The sequence below is a fragment of the Lathyrus oleraceus genome, chromosome 3, assembly GCF_024323335.1.
Source record: "Lathyrus oleraceus cultivar Zhongwan6 chromosome 3, CAAS_Psat_ZW6_1.0, whole genome shotgun sequence".
Classification (NCBI taxonomy): Eukaryota; Viridiplantae; Streptophyta; class Magnoliopsida; order Fabales; family Fabaceae; genus Lathyrus; species Lathyrus oleraceus.
The window spans coordinates 141,186,391-141,200,347 of NC_066581.1; positions in this window are offsets into that span (position 1 = coordinate 141,186,391).

Below are 13,957 nucleotides of genomic sequence, written 5' to 3' on the forward strand. Positions count from 1 at the left end.
AAGAAAATAAGTCTCTTACTTGTGTGCTTGAGTGTTTGTAATCAATTTGATTATAATGGAAATCCCTTGGAAGTGCAAGGGGAATGAACTACTCTTAAGTTGTGAGAGGAACCAAAATAACTTCTTGTATCTTTTGCTTTACTTTACTTGCTTCTGAACTATATTCCGTTGCTATCATTTATTTACTTATGAGTAAGATTCAGTTGCAGAATCTGATAAAGACATTCAAGAGTTCATACTCTAAGTGACTCTGATTCAGACCTTGAATTGAGTGTCCAGAATCTGATTAAGATCAATCTGAAGCAAAAGAAGAAAAAGTTTGAGAAAAACTAACACAATTCAATCCTTTTCTTGTGTTTTTCTCACCTTCAGTTGATATTAGAGCAAGGTTTATGCTAAAACACTTAACACTGGTGCAGAAAAGATCCTGAGAAAAATGCATATCATTTAATGGATGATGAATCTTGAATTTGTTCAAGTGGAGACATTCTCAATCCTTTTGGTGTTGTTAATCATGATTACAGTACCTCTGAGAGAAATAATTATACAGTTAGACCTCTTAATTTCAGTGGAGATTCCACTGAGTTTGAATGGTGGAAAAACAAAATGTATACTCACATCTTAGGTCTTGATGATGAGTGTGAGACATTTTGGAAGATGTCATTAATATCCAAGTCAATAGTGTTGGAATGGTGTCTGACATAAAATCTCTCACACCTTAGAAGAAAAAGATTTACATAAAACACCATAGAGTAAGAGGTGTAACACCCCGATTAAAATAAGAGAATTATTTAATTGAGTTAATATTATTTTATTAATTTAATTAAATAAAGTTGAATTATTGGATTATTATTATTATTATTTGGAGTAATAATTATTTGGAAAATATATAAGTTGGAAATAAGAGAAAGAGTCTCATTTTTGGAACAGAAGGGTTTTACGTGAAAAAGCAGAGAAGCATCGTGAAAGAGGAAAAGGGCAAGAGAAGGAGCTGTAGAGCAAAGGTTGGAGAACGGAAAAGCTTGAAGCTCAAAGAATTGCCGGATTATCTCAGGTAAGGGGGGTTTATCGTCGTTTAATGGGTATTATCGATTAACATGTAATGGGTAGTGATAAGCCGTCGATTGACCCTAATTGGGATTTAGAATGCTGAGAAATTATGTTGAATAAGTTGTATTAAAGCTGAAATTGAATATGTGTTTGAGTGTATTGTGAATTTCTGAGCGTATAGCTTTTTACGGAAGTTGAATCGGAGGTCCGGAAGTCCTCCAACGGCGGAAAATGCGGAAACTCTGCATTCTGCCTTGTGTTAGCGCAGGAACTGCTGTTTCGCCTGCGTTAACCGGTTAACCCAGGGTGTTAACCGGTTAACACTGTTATAAATTGTGAAAAATGTTGAGTTTTGCCTGCGTTAACCGGTTAACCTATAGCGTTAACCGGTTAACACTGTTGCGTTTTGCCTGGAAGTGTAATTTTCCTGCGTTAACCGGTTAACCTATAGCGTTAACCGGTTAACACTGTTGCAGTATGTAAAAATGGTTGATTTTTATGATGTAAGTGTAATTGGTGATTGGCCTATTGTATCCAATTGTGATAAATAAATTCGTGGAGTCTATGTTGTGAAATGTTGATGCAAATATGTTGATAAGTTGTTTTTGTGGAAAATATTAAGTTGTAGGCTGATGAGCCAAAGTTGAATACAAGTTGTTTTGTTGAAAATGCTGAGTTGTAGGCTGATGAGCCAAAGTTGATTTTTAAGTTGTTGTTGCTGAAAAAGCTGTTATGTTGTCGTTGTTATTATGTTGTTGAACTTTCAAGTCGTACATGCCATATACATTCATATGCATTAAGTCGGGGCTTTTGCTCACACCACGTTGGCCTGGATTGGCAAAATTATGGGGCTTTTGCTCACACCACGTTGGCCTGGATTGGCAAAATTATGGGGCTTTTGCTCACACCACGTTGGCCTGGATTGGCAAAAATTTTAAGTTGAAAGTTGAAGGCTTATGCCTTGATGCCCACTAAACTGGCAATGATTTTAAGTTGGGAGTTTTACTCCAAATGGTACCACATGCATGAAGAGTCGAGTCTCATTTGAGTTGCATTTACGTTGTGTTTGAATATGATGTTGAGTTGAATATGCTGCTACCGAATGCATGATATGATGTGGGTGATTAACGTGTAAAGTTACTTAACATAACATGATGATTTATAATATTTGTTATATCGATTGAGGAACTCACCCTTACAGTTATATTTTTCAGGTAACGAGCAGTGAGTTGAGTAGAAGCTAGTGCTTGAAGTCTAGAGTGGTTTTAGTGGGTCATGCTCTGATAGATGTAACATCGGGACGGGATGTATTATTTGTTGAATAAATGTTAATTTTAAGATATTACAGATGTTGAATGTTTCTATCCGCTGCGAATTTTTAAAGAAGTGTTTATGTTGAATTAAATAATGAGCATGACTGATTTTTACGGTGAATTATGTGAAGTATTATGTGACACCCTTGGTGCATGATTACTCTGATATTGATTTATATGCTGTTGTTTTAATTAAATATTTGGAGTATTTAGAAGGGTGTTACATTAGTGGTATCAGAGCAGGTTGGTCTGTCCGGCCAGTTGTCGTGTCGTTACTGTCTAACAATTGTGTAATTGTTATTAATCTAACGTTAAGTTGTGTTGTATTGATAAGTTGAAATGGCTGGAAGGAATGACGCTGCAATGGCTGCCGCAATGCAAGCAATGGCACAAGCTGTGCAGAACTTGCCAAATGCTGGTGGAGATGCTGGATCACGTAGCTTGGCGACTTTTCAAAGAGAGAATCCGCCGGTGTTTAAAGGGAAGCATGATCCAGATGCAGCCTTGGGATGGTTGAAAGAGATTGAGAGAATCTTCCGTGTTATGGATTGCACTCCAGCTCAGAAGGTTCGGTATGGTACTCACATGCTAGCAGTCGAAGCTGATGACTGGTGGCTAGAGACTCACGAGAGGTTGACCGTGGCAGGTGAAGTCATTACTTGGGATGTATTCCGTAGGGAATTCCTGAGAAAGTATTATCCGGAAGATGTCCGTGGTAAGAAGGAAATTGAATTCCTTGAGCTGAAGCAAGGAAACATGTCTGTCACTGATTATGCTGCGAAATTTGTGGAGTTGTCCAAATTTTATCCTCATTACACTGGTGGTGGTGCTGAATTTTCAAAGTGCATCAAGTTTGAAAATGGATTGCGCTCTGAAATTAAGAAGGCTGTTGGGTATCAGAAGATACGCATTTTCACTGAATTGGTTGATAGCTGCAGGATATTTGAAGAGGACAATAATGCTCATTACAAGATTGTCAGTGATCGCAGAGGCAAGCAACATCAAAACCGTGGCAAGCCGTATGATGTTCCAGCTGGAAAGGGGAAGCAAAGAGCTGCTCCGGCTCAGAGAGCTAGTGGGGGAGGTGCTCCTGCTGGTATAGTTTGCTTCAAATGTGGTCAAGCTGGTCATAAGAGTAATGTATGCACTGCTGAAGTAAAGAGGTGTTTTCGCTGTGGTAAGATTGGTCATGCAGTAGCTGATTGCAAGCACAAAGAAGTGATTTGTTTTAATTGTGGCGAAGAAGGGCATATTGAAGAGTCAGTTGGAAGATCTATTGGATAAGAAATTTATTCGTCCGAGTGTGTCACCGTGGGGTGCACCAGTGCTATTGGTTAAGAAGAAAGAAGGTACTATGAGGTTGTGTGTGGACTACAGGCAACTGAATAAAGTGACGATCAAGAATCGGTATCCTTTGCCGAGGATTGATGATTTGATGGATCAGTTGGTTGGTGCAAGTGTGTTCAGTAAAATAGATTTGAGATCTGGGTATCATCAGATCCGTGTGAAAACAGAGGATATTCAGAAGACTGCTTTCAGAACAAGGTATGGACATTATGAGTATTCTGTAATGCCTTTTGGTGTGACTAATGCGCCTGGAGTATTTATGGAGTATATGAATAGGATTTTCCATCCGTATCTAGACAAGTTTGTTGTGGTGTTTATTGATGACATTTTGGTGTATTCGAAATCTGAAGAAGAGCATGCTGAGCATTTGAAAGTGGTTTTAGAAGTTCTACGAGAAAAGAAGTTATTTGCTAAACTGTCTAAATGTGAATTTTGGTTAGAAGAGGTGAGTTTTCTTGGTCATGTGATTTCAAGAGGTGGCGTTGCTGTTGATCCTTCTAAGATAGAAGCGGTGTCTAAGTGGGAAGCTCCGAAGTCTGTTGCTGAGATTCGAAGTTTTCTTGGTTTGGCTGGTTATTATAGGAAGTTCATTGAGGGATTTTCTAAGTTGGCGTTACCGTTGACGATGTTGACTAGAAAGGGGCAAGCGTTTGTTTGGGACTCAAAATGTGAAGAAGGTTTCCAAGAGTTAAAGGGAAGGTTGACTACTGCTCCTATTCTGATATTACCGAGTCCGTCGGAACCATTTGAGGTTTACTGTGATGCTTCATTGTTGGGTTTGGGTGGCGTGTTGATGCAGAATAAGCAGGTTATAGCTTATGCTTCAAGACAGCTGAGGGTTCATGAGAGGAACTATCTGACGCACGATTTAGAGTTGGCAGCTGTGGTGTTTGTTCTGAAGTTATGGAGACATTACTTGTACGGGTCAAGATTTGAGGTTTTCAGTGACCATAAAAGTTTAAAGTATTTGTTTGATCAGAAAGAGCTGAATATGAGGCAGAGAAGATGGTTAGAGTTTCTGAAGGATTATGACTTTGGGTTGAATTACCATCCGGGTAAAGCAAACGTAGTGGCTGATGCATTGAGTCGGAAATCATTACACATGTCTATGTTAATGGTTAAGGAATTGGATTTAATTGAGCAGTTTAGAGACTTGAGTTTGGTGTGTGAGAGTACTCACAATAGTGTTAAATTGGGAATGTTGAAGTTGACAAGTGGTATTCTGGATGAGATCAGAGAGGGTCAGAAATCTGATATGCTTTTGGTTGATAAGTTGACTCTAGTGAATCAAGGTCAAGGTGGCGAATTCAGAGTTGATGAGAATGGTATTTGAAGTTTGGTAGTCGGGTGTGTATTCCGGATGTTACCGAGCTTAAGAAGAGTATTCTTGAAGAAGGACATCGTAGTGGGTTGAGTATTCATCCTGGAGCCACGAAGATGTATCATGATTTGAAGAAGTTATTTTGGTGGCCGGGAATGAAAAGAGAAATTGTGAGTTTTGTTTATTCTTGTTTGACTTGTCAGAAGTCAAAGATTGAGCATCAGAAGCCGTCTGGGCTAATGCAACCGTTGGCTATTCCAGAGTGGAAGTGGGATAGTATCAGTATGGATTTTGTTTCTGGTTTACCGAGGACAATTAAGAATTTTGAAGCTATTTGGGTGATTGTTGACAGATTGACAAAGTCGGCTCATTTCATTCCGATTAGAATGGATTATCCGTTAGAAAAATTGGCTGAGTTGTATATAGAGAAGATTGTAAGTTTGCATGGTATTCCGTCTAATATTGTTTCGGACAGAGATCCTAGATTTACATCGAAGTTCTGGGAAGGTTTGCAGAGAGCTTTGGGAACTAAGCTGAGATTGAGTTCTGCATATCATCCGCAGACTGACGGTCAGACTGAGAGGACGATTCAGTCACTAGAGGATCTTTTGAGAGCTTGTGTTTTGGAGAAGGGAGGTGCTTGGGATTGTTATTTACCTTTGATTGAGTTTACCTACAACAATAGTTTTCATTCGAGCATTGGTATGGCGCCGTTTGAAGCTTTGTATGGTAGGAGATGTCGGACACCGTTATGTTGGTATGAGTCCGGTGAGAGTGTTGTGGTCGGACCGGAAATTGTTCAACAAACTACGGAAAAGATTAAGATGATTCAGGAGAAGATGAGAATTGCTCAGAGTCGTCAGAAGAGTTATCATGATAAGAGGAGGAAGTCACTTGAGTTTCAAGAGGGAGATCATGTGTTTCTTCGTGTTACTCCGATAACAGGTGTTGGTCGGGCTTTGAAGTCGAAGAAGTTGACACCTCGATTTATTGGTCCTTATCAGATTTTGGAGAGGATAGGAGAAGTAGCCTATCGTATCGCTTTACCGCCGTCACTTGCGAATTTGCATGAGGTTTTTCATGTGTCTCAGTTGAGGAGGTACATTCATGATCCGTCGCATGTAGTCCAAGTAGATGATGTACAGGTGAGAGATAACCTGACTGTTGAAACATCACCTATGAGGATCGAGGATCGAGAGTTGAAGCAGTTGCGGGGTAAAGAGATTGCCTTGGTGAAGGTAGCTTGGGGAGGACCAGCAGGTGGCAATGTGACTTGGGAACCGGAGAGTCAGATGAAGGAGTCTTATCCGGAGTTATTTGCTTGAGGTATGTTTTCGAGGACGAAAACTCTTTTAGTGGGAGAGAGTTGTAACACCCCGATTAAAATAAGAGAATTATTTAATTGAGTTAATATTATTTTATTAATTTAATTAAATAAAGTTGAATTATTGGATTATTATTATTATTATTTGGAGTAATAATTATTTGGAAAATATATAAGTTGGAAATAAGAGAAAGAGTCTCATTTTTGGAACAGAAGGGTTTTACGTGAAAAAGCAGAGAAGCATCGTGAAAGAGGAAAAGGGCAAGAGAAGGAGCTGTAGAGCAAAGGTTGGAGAACGGAAAAGCTTGAAGCTCAAAGAATTGCCGGATTATCTCAGGTAAGGGGGGTTTATCGTCGTTTAATGGGTATTATCGATTAACATGTAATGGGTAGTGATAAGCCGTCGATTGACCCTAATTGGGATTTAGAATGTTGAGAAATTATGTTGAATAAGTTGTATTAAAGCTGAAATTGAATTTGTGTTTGAGTGTATTGTGAATTTCTGAGCGTATAGCTTTTTACGGAAGTTGAATCGGAGGTCCGGAAGTCCTCCAACGGCGGAAAATGCGGAAACTCTGCATTCTGCCTTGTGTTAGCGCAGGAACTGCTGTTTCGCCTGCGTTAACCGGTTAACCCAGGGTGTTAACCGGTTAACACTGTTATAAATTGTGAAAAATGTTGAGTTTTGCCTGCGTTAACCGGTTAACCTATAGCGTTAACCGGTTAACACTGTTGCGTTTTGCCTGGAAGTGTAATTTTCCTGCGTTAACCGGTTAACCTATAGCGTTAACCGGTTAACACTGTTGCAGTATGTAAAAATGGTTGATTTTTATGATGTAAGTGTAATTGGTGATTGGCCTATTGTATCCAATTGTGATAAATAAATTCGTGGAGTCTATGTTGTGAAATGTTGATGCAAATATGTTGATAAGTTGTTTTTGTGGAAAATATTAAGTTGTAGGTTGATGAGCCAAAGTTGAATACAAGTTGTTTTGTTGAAAATGCTGAGTTGTAGGCTGATGAGCCAAAGTTGATTTTTAAGTTGTTGTTGCTGAAAAAGCTGTTATGTTGTCGTTGTTATTATGTTGTTGAACTTTCAAGTCGTACATGCCATATACATTCATATGCATTAAGTCGGGGCTTTTGCTCACACCACGTTGGCCTGGATTGGCAAAATTATGGGGCTTTTGCTCACACCACGTTGGCCTGGATTGGCAAAATTATGGGGCTTTTGCTCACACCACGTTGGCCTGGATTGGCAAAAATTTTAAGTTGAAAGTTGAAGGCTTATGCCTTGATGCCCACTAAACTGGCAATGATTTTAAGTTGGGAGTTTTACTCCAAATGGTACCACATGCATGAAGAGTCGAGTCTCATTTGAGTTGCATTTACGTTGTGTTTGAATATGATGTTGAGTTGAATATGCTGCTACCGAATGCATGATATGATGTGGGTGATTAACGTGTAAAGTTACTTAACATAACATGATGATTTATAATATTTGTTATATCGATTGAGGAACTCACCCTTACAGTTATATTTTTCAGGTAACGAGCAGTGAGTTGAGTAGAAGCTAGTGCTTGAAGTCTAGAGTGGTTTTAGTGGGTCATGCTCTGATAGATGTAACATCGGGACGGGATGTATTATTTGTTGAATAAATGTTAATTTTAAGATATTACAGATGTTGAATGTTTCTATCCGCTGCGAATTTTTAAAGAAGTGTTTATGTTGAATTAAATAATGAGCATGACTGATTTTTACGGTGAATTATGTGAAGTATTATGTGACACCCTTGGTGCATGATTACTCTGATATTGATTTATATGCTGTTGTTTTAATTAAATATTTGGAGTATTTAGAAGGGTGTTACAAGAGGCATCTTGGTTGACGCTCTACCTCATTCTGAGTATATCAAAATCATCAATAAATCTACTGCTCAGACCATTTTCAAATCCATATGTGTTACTTATGAAGGGAATCAACAAGTTCAGAAATCTAAGGCTAACCTTCTAGTTCAGCAGTATGAGTTGTTCAAAATGAAGGAAGATGATGTTGGAAAAAGATTGTTGGGTTTTGATGATAACAAAGTACTTAAAATGGGTATACTAACATATGTTCAAGTGTGCAGGACACAAGCATAAGATTAATCCCGATTAAAAGCATATATGGAGAAGCAATATAATTCTGATTCTGATTGACCAGAATCTGATGACTCTGAATGTGTTCATCAGCCTTTGAAGATTTAGACTATGGTCATATGGTCCTATCTCTGGTGACAACTTAGACTATGAAGGCTTGAAGAGCCTCTGATCTGTACATTATACCAAAGCAGACTAGTCATGTCAAAGTCGTATATTTCTGGATAAAGTCAACTAGGGTTTCGTTTTACAAGGCTCAAAGAATGGTGATGTGACCTCTTCAGTCTATTCTACCTTTTGGTAGATACCTAGTACTTTGAAATATGCTATGAATAATTCCATAGTTCATTGGACAATGCCTATAACCAGATACATTCTCCAACGTCTCTCTTGGAATGCTTCTTCGCTAAGTTTGCTCTTATATTCAAACCCCTTAATGCCTCTTTCTCCACCTCTATAAAAGGAATTTGGAGATTTGAATGAAGGTGTACAAAAACAACAACAACAACGCAATATAATATCTTGAGCATAACTCTGAGCTTAATTTATAACTGTTATTACATAAGATCTTAAGACTTCTTATCTTTGTATATCTTAGAAATCTTAAGAGGTTAAGAACCTTTGTGGTTGTTTTATACATACTATACATCTGATTTTGTATCTAAGTATAGTGGTTACCATTTATATTAAACTATTTATTTAAAGTAGAGGAAGTCTATTACCTACGTGTTTAAGCAAGGAAGTCTCCTGTCTATGCAATTGAGTAGTGAAGTATCTTTCTAGGTTGATTGAGCAGAAGTCTCTTGCATGGTTTCTTAAGTAGAAGTCTCTTTCTAGGTTGATTGAGCAAGTGAAGTCTCTTGTTGATTATAGTGAAAAGATCTTGTTGTGGCAAGGGGATTGGACTACTTTCAGTTGAGGAGAGGAACCAGGATAAATTTTATGTATTGCTTGCTTTTACTTTCGATGTTGCTACCATTTCTGATATCAGACTCTAAACATTGTTCAGACTCTGAAGTTGTACTATCAGAAGCAAAACAATTTTTTACATACACAATCAACCCCCCCCCCCCCCCCCCCCCGTCTTGTGAATTTTTCTCACCTTCAGTTGGCATCAGAGCACAATCAATACTAACGCTTAACTATGGTGCAATAATCGATCCTAAGAAAAATATACTCGTTCTATCATGTTTGGTGCTTCTCTTCCTTACGACTATAGTGCTAATTAGAAAATTAATTATTCTGCTAAACTATCATCATTCAGTGGTGATTCCACTCAGTTTAAGTGGTGGAAAAGCAAAATGTATACTTACATCATTGGCCTTGATGATGAGTTATGCATTACCTTTGATGTTGTAAAAATCGTACTTTGCTCTCCAAAATTCATAATCCTTGCAAAAGTTCATAATGTCCTCTTAAAAGAGCTCAGAATGGATCAGACGCGTCATAAAAATCCCAAAAAAGGAGCCATCATGCGCGCGATGGCATTCATCACGCGTGTGGTGCAACCTTTATGTCACTATCGTGCGTGCGATGGTACACGTGACTTTTCTCGTGGCTGCACTCTTTTGCTCTCTTTTTCACCTAAATTTTCACTAAGTCCAATTTCTTCACACTTAGCTATTTTTTCCTCATTCTTTGGTCTTTATTCTTCATTTTAGCTCATCTTTCACTTGTTTTGATCTGATTCTTCGATTAAATTCATGCAATGATGGACTGTCATCATAAACCTTCTTGGTAGTTGTTTCACCGACTTCTTATTAGGTCAAATTGTTAGTTTTAACTCCATCATGCTTTTCGACTCAGCCCTGGCATCTCATTGTAATCCCTAGCGAAATAATCTTTGAACTCTTTAAGTAATTCAACCACCTTTTTCTTCATGCTTGGTTCGACTTTAGCGATGATCTAAGCTAGTCTTTTTACTTCTCCATCACCCATATTTATTTCCTCCGAGGGATCTTGGGCTTGCATCTTCTTTGTAGAATCAAACGGGTCTTTTTCAAACCCCAAAGGCTCATTTTCGTAAATAGAATTGAGCCTCCAGCTTTTTGAAGTTGTTGTTTGGCCAAAAAGGTCATCTCCAAATTTATCAGAATTTTTGACAATGGCTTCAAGAGCCATTTTTTTCAATGCTTCAGCCTCAAGGGCCAAGTTAAATCTATTATCAGCCATATAAGCCAAAATTCGAGCCAAAGAGTTTGACTTAGTAGTCATTTTCATCGACCATGGTCCACCTAGTGGGTGCGACACTTCCCTCTTCGACAATTTGATCTCCTACATCTTCCTTATCCCAGATAAATATATGATTGGTTTGTAGGTTTAGAAAGTATGTAGCATCTTTCTAAGGAGTGTAAAAATCCTTTGTTGCATAGCATAGAGGGACTTTTTCCAAGTTTTTATCGAAATGTTTCTTGCCAACCTTGTTAACTTTAGCCATATAATACCTTTGGCCGGCTTCAATGTTCTCTATTATGTCGTCTTAGCACCACATGGAAATCCTTTGGTGCAAGGTTAAAGGCATTGTATCGATGCCATGGATCCATTCGCGTCCAAGCAACAAACTATAGTTTGCATTAGACGCAATTACCATAAATAGTGTTGGCCTAGTTGTAGTGCCAACCGATAATTCGACCTGAATCGCTACCATAATATGATTAGTCTTCCCTTCATAGTTTGATATGACCATGTTATGAGATCGAAGATCTACATCTGAATTCCCTACTTTCTTAAATAAGGAATACAACATCAAATTGACAATTGCCCCTTCATCAATAAAGACTTTGTTGATAGCCATATTATCTACCTTCGCCTTTATGAACAAAGGTTTCAGATGATACATCATCCCAACATCTGGATTTTCAAATATTACTTGTTTTTTCTCGATAACCCCATTGTTCATGACATAATAACATATAGGCTTCTAGTTTTCTGCCTTATCTTGTACATATTCCTCCTCCGTTTGTGATACTTTTGACACGCGGTCATATTCTGCTGGCAGCACTGAGACTATACCATAGTTTATTAGAAGATCATCTTTAGACTCTGAGTCGAAGTTATCCTCTATGTTTTCGTCGTCTGGTTGAGGAACATATTCGGAGGAATTCTACTCTAGTTGAGGAGTATACTCAGAATATTTTTCCTCTAGTTGAAGAGTATACTCAAGATATTTTTCCCTTGCCTTAGCACCATCTTTCCTAGATGTGCAATTCTTAGGGACAATTTGTGGTCAACAATCTTTTTGCCATCTCCACTCAATCTCCTTGTGAAAGGTTTCTTCTGAGTGCTTGCGCTAAAAACTTCATTCTTCAACCCAAAAGCTTCACGCTTCGACCAAAAGGCTTCACGCTTAGCCTTCTTCTTTCTCTAATGACACCTCAATTGCTTCCATGTCAGGGGGGTTCTACCCTTGTAGTTCCGAGGGACATGTGAATGACCCTTCGACACATTAGGATTTTTCTTGTTTAATAACCCTATATTTGGGTCGACCACTTTGCATTTTGATTGATTTTCTCCTCTATGGTTCAGAGGTTTTACCCACTTTCCTTATGATACATTAGTTGGAGGGTGATAAGTCCTTTAGTGAGGTTGTTGAAAATGCCTTTGGTATTCTTCGTTTATGCGAGGAACATCTCATTTGTCGAAAGTGAACCTAGCAGTCGAACTCCCTCCATTGCTCTTCATGGAATCGTGCATTATTGTGTCTTCAAGCTTCTTTACTGTCTCCTCTTCGAAAACCGTGCTACACCAATGGTATAACATTGTTTTGGAGTCGTTCAGCTTGCATCTCTCAAAGAAATCAATTATTCTCTATTCAGTATGAGGGTACACCAGTTACATTTCTTCATCAGCAACTGCAGGAATCTGTTCATCTTTTTTGACATCCATGTCGAAGCCATTAATAGCTTCATCCATGAGGACTTGACAGGCTCAACATAGTGTACATCTTCAGTCTGGAGTGGATCAACATCCACTTGCATTAAAGCTTTTGACTTCTCTCCAAACTGCAACCTTCCTCCTTTCAACACTTTGTGCACCAAATCCCTAAAAAATATACACTGAGAAGTTTTATGACCTAAAAAATTTGTGGTACTTATAAAAACCTCTCTTTTTTCTTTGTTCTAATGGGGGACTTTTCAGGCCCGGAACCACTATAATCTTCCCATTAGTAACTAATAAATCAAATATATCATCACATTTAGTTATATCAAAAATGTGTGTTTTCATGACGAATTTATCACTCTTGTTGGGGTTCAACATGATTCTTCTTGTTTGACGGTTTCAGCAATTTACACACGTACGGAGGTCCTGGCTTAAGTTCTTCCATATTTACGTCACTCTCTTTGACATACTCGTCACCTAGATCTGGGAGATACTCATTTGTATCTACATATGCGACCTTTCTTTTTTATGGCACTTATTTGTTCTTCCTTTCTCAACTTCCAAGCGTTCTACCTAGCGAACCCTATCTACCAATTATGCCATGTCCCTAAGGTGTTGAGTGTCTAACTTCTTCCTAATGAAACAGTCTAGGCCTCCTGCAGCCATTTCGACTAACTCATGTTCAGGTATTTGTGTAAAGCACCTTGCCTTAAGAAGTCTGAACCTATTCAAATAATCATCAATTGACTCAGACACTTTTTCGTCTAACACTTGCCAATTCCTTAAGGCTTATTTTTTACTGCCCCATGTAAAATTGTTCATGGAACAGTCTCTCCAATTGACTCCAAGTTTGTATGGAGTATGAAGGGAGTATGGTAAACCAAGTGAAATTGTTTTTCGTTAGAGAATTGAGAAAATACTTCATTTTCAAATTCTCGTTGTTTGCTATGTCTCCAGCCTCAGTATGATACCTAGCGATATGTTTGATCATAGACTAACTAGTGTCACCAGCGAACTTAGTGAACTTGGGAATTTTCCATCCCCTTGGGAGTTCTGTTTATCAAACTTATTCTGACAAAGGGATATGAAATTGAGTCTATGGAGACCCACATTAAGGTCATTTTGGGCCAAAATTTGTTCGACCACATTAGCTATGTTGTTATGTCCCCCAAAATTATTTTGTTGGACATGTCGAAGCACTTGGTCAGTATCTTGATTTCTATGTACCATTATAGGCCTAGGGTGTTGACCTAAGTATTTTTCGTCTTCCCTATTTGGGGTAGGTTCTGGTGGTCAAAATCCTGGATGTTAGCCTAAGTTTATCTGGGCCACCTCATTTTCAGGCATTTCGACTTGCCTAACATTTGATATTTGAGGGATTGGTCGAGCATGAACTTGAGGTGTGTCGAAAAAGTCGACTATTTGACCCATTTGATTGGCCAACAACTCATATGTTTGATTAGTATTTGTAATCAAAGGATTAAATATTGTACCCATTTGTTGGCTCAATGTATTAACTATTTCAAGATTGCTTTCATCCATCTGCTGCCTCATAGCCACCATAGTCATCGTATTTAATGATGAC